The following is a 7,211-nucleotide window of genomic DNA, read 5'->3' as shown; positions in this document are numbered from 1 at the left end:
GAAGTCGACAGACGCATGCACTAACATTTTGTTAGTGTTTTTTTGGATTTAGAGTGAGAGAGAGAATGGGGACGAAGGGCTTTTATGGATTAATAGAAAGTGATGTGTATTTCTGATTTAGAAAGAGAGTGAGAAATGAGTGGTGGCAGCTGGGGCGGTGGTGGTTGATGGTGGCGGTAGGGAACTGATAAAAGAGAGAAAGGGGTTGAGAGAGAGAGAGAGAGAGAGAGAGGCATTTATATACAAATTCAAACTGGAGTACAAAATCATGTGTAAACATAATGATACATTTTGCATTCATAACTCAACAAAACCAACTGTTGGGGACTTTTTAGAAAAAAACGGACGATCAGAGAGGCGTGTAATCACTCTCAGATCAAATTATTTCGGTGCTCCCTCGAATAATTTAATCGGATACAACTCTGACTTTCGAGAAATTGAACAACTGTATGTTTTGTATGGAATTTGTCTGAACAAGAAAAAATGATCAAAAACCTGTCTACGAATTTTGGGGTTGGGGGTGATTAACTGCCTAATGGAAGTGTTCCAATTAGATCACTCAAGTTTCAAAAGTATTCCAATCAGGTCACTCAACATTCATTTTCATTAAAACTTAGGGTTTTTTCAAACATTTCATAACTAACCATGATGATATGGATTTTTGTTTTTTTCCATTTTATTTAATGCTAACTTCGAGTGAGTTGTTTTTTTTTTAATTTCTAATGTAATTAAAGTGTTTTTATTTTTAATAAATATAATTTTATATATTAAAATAATCCTACCCCAACATCTTATGCTTCATTTTTTTCTTGACACATAGAAAAAGGACATGACTCGATTTGAATGTTAAGTTATCTAATTTGGACAAAAACGATACGAGTGACCTAATTATAACACTTTTAAAACTTGGTTACTATTCTGTCACATATTCCCTTATCTATCCTAAATTTAAATAAAAATTGCCACTAAAAACTGCCATTATTTGATATTTCGAAAATCCAGAAAATAATTTTCCAGCTCGACCCCAGTCAGGGGCTGTGCCCCTTGGACCGAGCTCCGAGGGGCGCTGCCCTCAGACCCCTTCAAGGGGGCGTTGCCCCCTTGGAACCCCCGTATTCTACGGGTTCCGCCCATACACTTTGAATTATAATAACCCAAACAAGTGTGCACTCCCGCACCTCTTAACTTGTTTGATGTGTATTATAATTGGCTTTGATCACCAAGTCAATCTCGATTACATTAAAATATCTAACATTCCTCCCCCCATTTTAGCATAATCCTTGATTAACTTAAACAAATTCACAAAAATCCAACTTATGCATAAATGAAATATCGCGACGATTGAATTTCACATTAGTATATTACACATTCCAAATATTCGAATATAGGGGTGTCGCTAAGGATTGAACCCTTTCTATTCAGTGAATACATGAAGATAATATACACACAAGTTTACATACTCTAATGTTCTTTCTTAACACTATTTTTACTAGCCTGTGTCCCATCTTTCAATGAACATGTCAAAGCCAAGTCCTAGTTTCTTGAAACGGCTAAACTTCATGCTCATATATGCAGCTCTTTATTCTTGCACCTGCATATGCAGTTTTTCAAAGAACTATTCAGAAGAAAACCTTCAACCTCCTTTAACTTGTAGGTCTGAACATATACATTGGAATGATGTTACTAATGTGTCCAATTTCTAGATGTTAAGCTTTCCACATTGAATTCAGCACCTAACGTCATATTAGGTGGGAATTGGGTATCTTACACAAGAAATTTCATGTGGACTTTAATCCCATCCCTTCAGCCATCTTCTGTACAAGATCTCTACATAACTCTTTGGTTAAATGGTCGGCTAAATTATGTTGAGTTCTCATAAACTCCACCGATATCACCCGATGCATGATGAGCTCACCAATCATGTTGTGTCTAACACCTAAGTGTCTAGACTTCCCATTATACACTTGGCTATAGGCCTTAGCCAAGGTAGCAGCACCATCACATCTAATAGATATTCGTAATATAGGTTTTGGCCATAATGGAATCTCGTAAATCAAGTTCTTAGCCACTCAGCTTCTTTGCCAGCTGCGGTTAACGCTACAAACTCAGACTCCATTTTTGAATTAGTTATGCAAGTCTGTTTCTTAGATGCCCAAGATATAGCACCTCCTCCAAGCAGAAAAGTCCATCCACTTGTGGAAGAATGATCTTCCTTGTTGTTAACCCGGCTTGCATCCGAATAAGCTTCTAAAACTCAAGGAAATCCAGTGTAAGTCAAACCATATTTCATGGTTCCTTTCAAGTACCTAAATATTCGATTCATAGCTTGCCAATGACTTGCACCTGGATTGCTACTATATATTCTAAGCTTTCCAACAGCATAAGTTTTATCTGGTCTAGTGCTAATCATACCATACATGAGAGATCCAATAGCCCTTGAATATTTAAGCTGGCTTACAGCTACACTTTTATTAGGCGAGAGCTTAAAAGTTGGATCCAGTGGAGTGCTAACAGGAGAACTATCATGAAAATTAAACTTTTTCAACATCTTTTCAATATAATGAGATTGAGAGATCGATATGCCATTGTTTTCCCGTTTGATCCTTATACCAAGGATCACTTCCGCCTTTCCCATGTCTTTCATGTCAAAGCCAGATGACAAAAATTTCTTTGTTTTATCAACTTGATCTTGGTCGGTGCCGAAGATCAACATGTCATCTACATATAGACAATTTATGACTCCTTTTCTAGAATCATCAAATTGGCTATATATACACTTGCCCGCTTGGTTTAATACAAAACCATTACACAAAACCACACCATTAAACTTTTGATGCCACTGTTTGGGTGCTTGCTTTAAGTCATACAATGACTTAACTAGCTTACACACCTTATGCTCATTTCCAGGCATAACAAAACCCTCTAGTTGTTTCATATATATCTCCTCATCCAAATCAACATTCAAGAAAACGGTTTTCACATCCATTTGGTGAATCACAAAATTGTGTATTGCAGCTAAGGCAACCAAAAATCTAATTGTGGATATTCTTGCTACAGGAGCATATGTATCAACGTAGTCTATTCCTTCCTTTTGTCTAAAGCCTTGGATAACCAACCGGGCTTTAAACTTATCAATTGAACCATCTACTTTCATCTTCATTTTGAAGATCCTTTTACAAAACAAATGGTTTACACCCAGGGGGTAGATAAGATAATTTCCAAGTGTTATTCTGCATAATAGAGTCCATCTCATCATTTATAGCTTCTTTCTAGAAAGCTACATCCTGAGATGCCATGGCTTCACTATAGGTTCTAGGATCTCCCTCAATATTGAAACAATATTGATATTGAGTTTGAATTTCATCTCTAGATCCTTCAACCAAATATAGTTGAAAATCATCGCCAAATGATTTAGCTTTTCTTGCTCTACCACTCCTTCTAGGTTCCGGGGGAGTATCAATCACTTGATCAGCCATTTGAGAGTTGTTAGAACTTGGAACCATGTCCTTAGGCCTAGGTATTGAAGAGAATCTATTCTCATCATAATCTGTAGTTCTTGCCTCAATTACCATATGCACAGACACGTAGTCATTTGGTTCTATAACATAGAACCTGTGAGCAAACGAATACTCAACATACCTAATGAAAATGCAGTCTATACCTCTTTCCCCTATGTTCCTTTTCTTAGGATCAGTGAGCCTTACCATGGCTCTACAACCCCAAACTCTCAGTTTATGCAGCTCAGGTGATTTTTTTATACCAAAGCTCAAAAGGGGTGGTCTTGTTCCTTTTATTTGGAACCCTATTTAGCAAATAGCAAGCTGTCAACATAGCCTCGCCCCAAAATCCCTCACTTAGGCCCGAATAGGACAACATGATATTGACCATTTCCTTTAGAATCCTATTCTTCCTTTCCGCCACCCTATTTTGTTCCGGTGTGTAAGAAGCTGTGGTATGGTGTATTATTCCAGTTCATTGGGAATACACCAGATCAAAATACTCACCACCTCTGTCCGTATGTAGGGTTTTGATCAACCCACACGGATGGAGCTCTACTTCTTGTTTATAGATCTTAAACTTTTCAAGAGCTTAATCCTTAGCATGCAACAAATAAACATAGCAGAATCTAGTAGCATCATCTATAAACATTACTACATACCTTTATTACCTAGTGATGGTTGATGTGTGTAAAATGCAACATATATATTACATCAAATGAGGCATAAAACTAACCCTTTTTAAGTACTAATGTTGGAAAAAGAGTGTTTTTGTCTTCCTTTTGTATTTTCAGGATGAAATGAGCTCAAATTCACAAAAGAAGCAAAAGACAACTAAATCTAACATAAATACAAGAAAATGAACAAAAGTGGATTGCCCGACCCCTCAACGGCATCCTCCCAAGCAGAAAAGAGAAGTCAGAAGACTGAACACTCCCCGTGCTCAGCCAGCACGGGGCCGTGCCCAAGTAGCAGCAGAAATGACAAACCTATAGAAGTTTCTATTACCCACCACGGGGCCGTGTCCAGTGAGCACGGGGGCGTGGCGAAAGTACAGCAGGCGCATTAATTGTAATTGCGAATTACAATTAATGAAGAGAGATAGTGTCAGACAGGCACGGGGCGTGTCCAGCAGACACGGGGCCGTGCCCAGCCTTCTGTTCAGCCTATAAATAGGAGTGCTTGGCTTCATTTCAACTCATCCCTTGGCACACCACCTCTCTCACACTTCATCCACCACCCACCACCACCATAACACCATCATCCACCACCATCATCCATTGTCCATCATAGAGTGTGTGAGTCGTCTCGGGATCCAAGATTGATCGTAAGAGTTCTTGACAATCAAGGCCATGTTTGCCTAAGTCTCTTACATCACTTGGTGAAGACTAGTGTTTAGTATAATACTTTTTATTTTTAATCTTTTGCACTTTTTATTTGGTTTTGTATTAATGACTTTAATAACTAGTTACTTATGTTGAAGGTGATCTTTCCTTATACTTTGTCCGTGGTGTCTTGGCATTATTTTACTGTCTATATAAAATAAAAGATTTCCACCATTCATATCTCCACGGTCTATATGGAGGTATGTTGGCTACCTGGTCGGGGGTTAAGGGAACGGTTTGGTAAGGGTCTTGCCCTTGTTCAGCGTTTCGAGGTCCTACAAGGGACCTGGGTCAAATTTAGTAGGATCTCCTTCAATGCCCATAGGTATTGGATGGCGGGGATCCAAACTCTTTGACCCCCTCATAAGTTAACTACTATTAATACTATAACCCGGCTATTTAGGATTGTATCCCTGCTGACTAAGACTACTTAGTCGAGGGTAACGTCACCGCCAAAAGCGGGGCCTACCATAATTTGCATTAATAACTTAATTCATTATCTTCCAATAATCCAACCCTTTAGGATTGTATCCTTGTTGACTCAAACTACTTGGTTGAGGGTAACGTCGCCTTCAAAAGAGGGGCCTACTACAATAACTAAGATAATCTCTTAAACAAGTGCAAAAGTGCGAAAATAATCAAAGGTTATGCTAATACACGAGTTGGATCCAAGTGATTCATCTTGTCTATCTGTTTTTATTTTTTATTTTATTTTTCAGCATTTAGTTAGTTTTTATTTTCTTAGTTTAAAAAACCTTTTCTAACTTTTTGATTTAATTAGACGTTGAGGATAAACCGGTACTAAAAGCTCTTGTGTCCTTGGACGACCTCGGTATCTTACCAACACTATACTACGTCCACGATGGGTGCACTTGCCCATATGTGTGTTTAGTGTTAGTAAATATCGTGTTTTATAAATTTAAAACTTGGCCAAAAGTGTAAAAAGGGCTTAAATATACATCTAAATTATATTACACTTCGCACACATCAAGTTTTTGGCGCCGCTGCCGGGGACACAAGGATTTTAAGAAAGTTAGGAATCAACAGCGTAATCATATTTTTATTTTTCTTTTTAATTTTTTAGGATTTTCTTAGTTTTTCAGCTTCTGCAGAGCTCAGCACGGGCCGTGCCTGGTCGGACACGGGCCGTGCCCAGCATCGTTACTGGCAGTTTTTAGTTTTCCAAGTTACAGAAGGCTGAACACGGGGCCGTGTCGGTGCAACACGGGGTCGTGTCCAACTTTCCAGTAACTGGGATCTGGAAAACAATCACTGTAACTCCGACCACGGGCCGTGTTCGTTGAGCACGGGGCCGTGGTGAACCTTCTGACCAGCATTCTTTTCTGTTTTTATTGCAGGACTTGGAATCAGACGCCATCCTACGTAGTGTATGAGCTCCAGTTCTAATAAGGACATACAAGAACCTTTAGAAGAACCCGAACGCTTTCTCAGAAAAAGACTAAAAGCTAAAAACCAAGAGAAAGTTTCGGGGAATCCACCTATGGCGGACCAACGTACCCTCATGGATTATCTACGACCCACCGTAGGTAACCTAGGCGCCGCTATCAATGCACCGAATGTTGAAGCCAATAACTTCGAACTTCGGCCGCATTTGATACAAATGCTCCAAAACTCCACAACCTTCCAGGGCTTGCGGACGAGGATCCCCATCTACATATTACTAATTTCTTAGAAATATGTGATACCTTTCGGATCAATGGAGCATCAAATGACGCCATCCGCCTCCGAATGTTTCCTTTTTCACTAAAAGACCGAGCGAAAGCTTGGCTCAACGCCCTCCCAGCTGGATCGGTAAACACCTGGGATGAACTAGCCCAAAAATTTCTATATAGGTATTTCCCTCCCGCTAAAATGGCTAAATTAATGACTGAAATTAATACATATTCACAAGAGGACGGGGAATCCTTATATGAAAGTTGGGAAAGGTTCAAGGAACTATTACGCAAGTGTCCACATCATGGCCTTGCGATATGGCAACAAGTATCCACTTTCTATAATGGATTGTTGCCACACACAAGGCAGACACTTGACTCTAGCTCCGGGGGACTTTTAGGTAATCGCCGCCCGCATGAAATATATAACCAAATTGAGGAAATTGCTCAAACCAATTTTCAGTGGCACACTCCCCGAGGCAATAAATCTATTGCCCCGGGCGCCCATAAGGTTGATGAAAGCACTTCTTTGCAAGCCCAAATCGAGGCCCTTTCTTCAAAAATAAAAAAATTATAAATGACAAAAACAGTCTCGGTTATGGCTTGTGAAGGGTGTGGTGGGCCACATGAAAATTGGAGTTGTATGAAAGAAACAG

General features: G+C 39.3%; 1 non-coding gene across 1 annotated transcript; it reads right to left on the bottom strand.

Moving 5' to 3' along the window:
* Positions 1-6,760: 6,760 nt before the first annotated feature.
* Positions 6,761-6,867, bottom strand: LOC118491863. Its single transcript, XR_004892308.1, has one exon. It is a non-coding gene; the product is annotated as a small nucleolar RNA R71 (small nucleolar RNA).
* Between the last annotated feature and the right edge of the window lie 344 nt (positions 6,868-7,211).

Source organism: Helianthus annuus, chromosome 4 (assembly GCF_002127325.2).
Source record: "Helianthus annuus cultivar XRQ/B chromosome 4, HanXRQr2.0-SUNRISE, whole genome shotgun sequence".
Lineage (NCBI taxonomy): Eukaryota > Viridiplantae > Streptophyta > Magnoliopsida > Asterales > Asteraceae > Helianthus > Helianthus annuus.
This window is presented reverse-complemented; position numbering and strand designations above follow the sequence as displayed.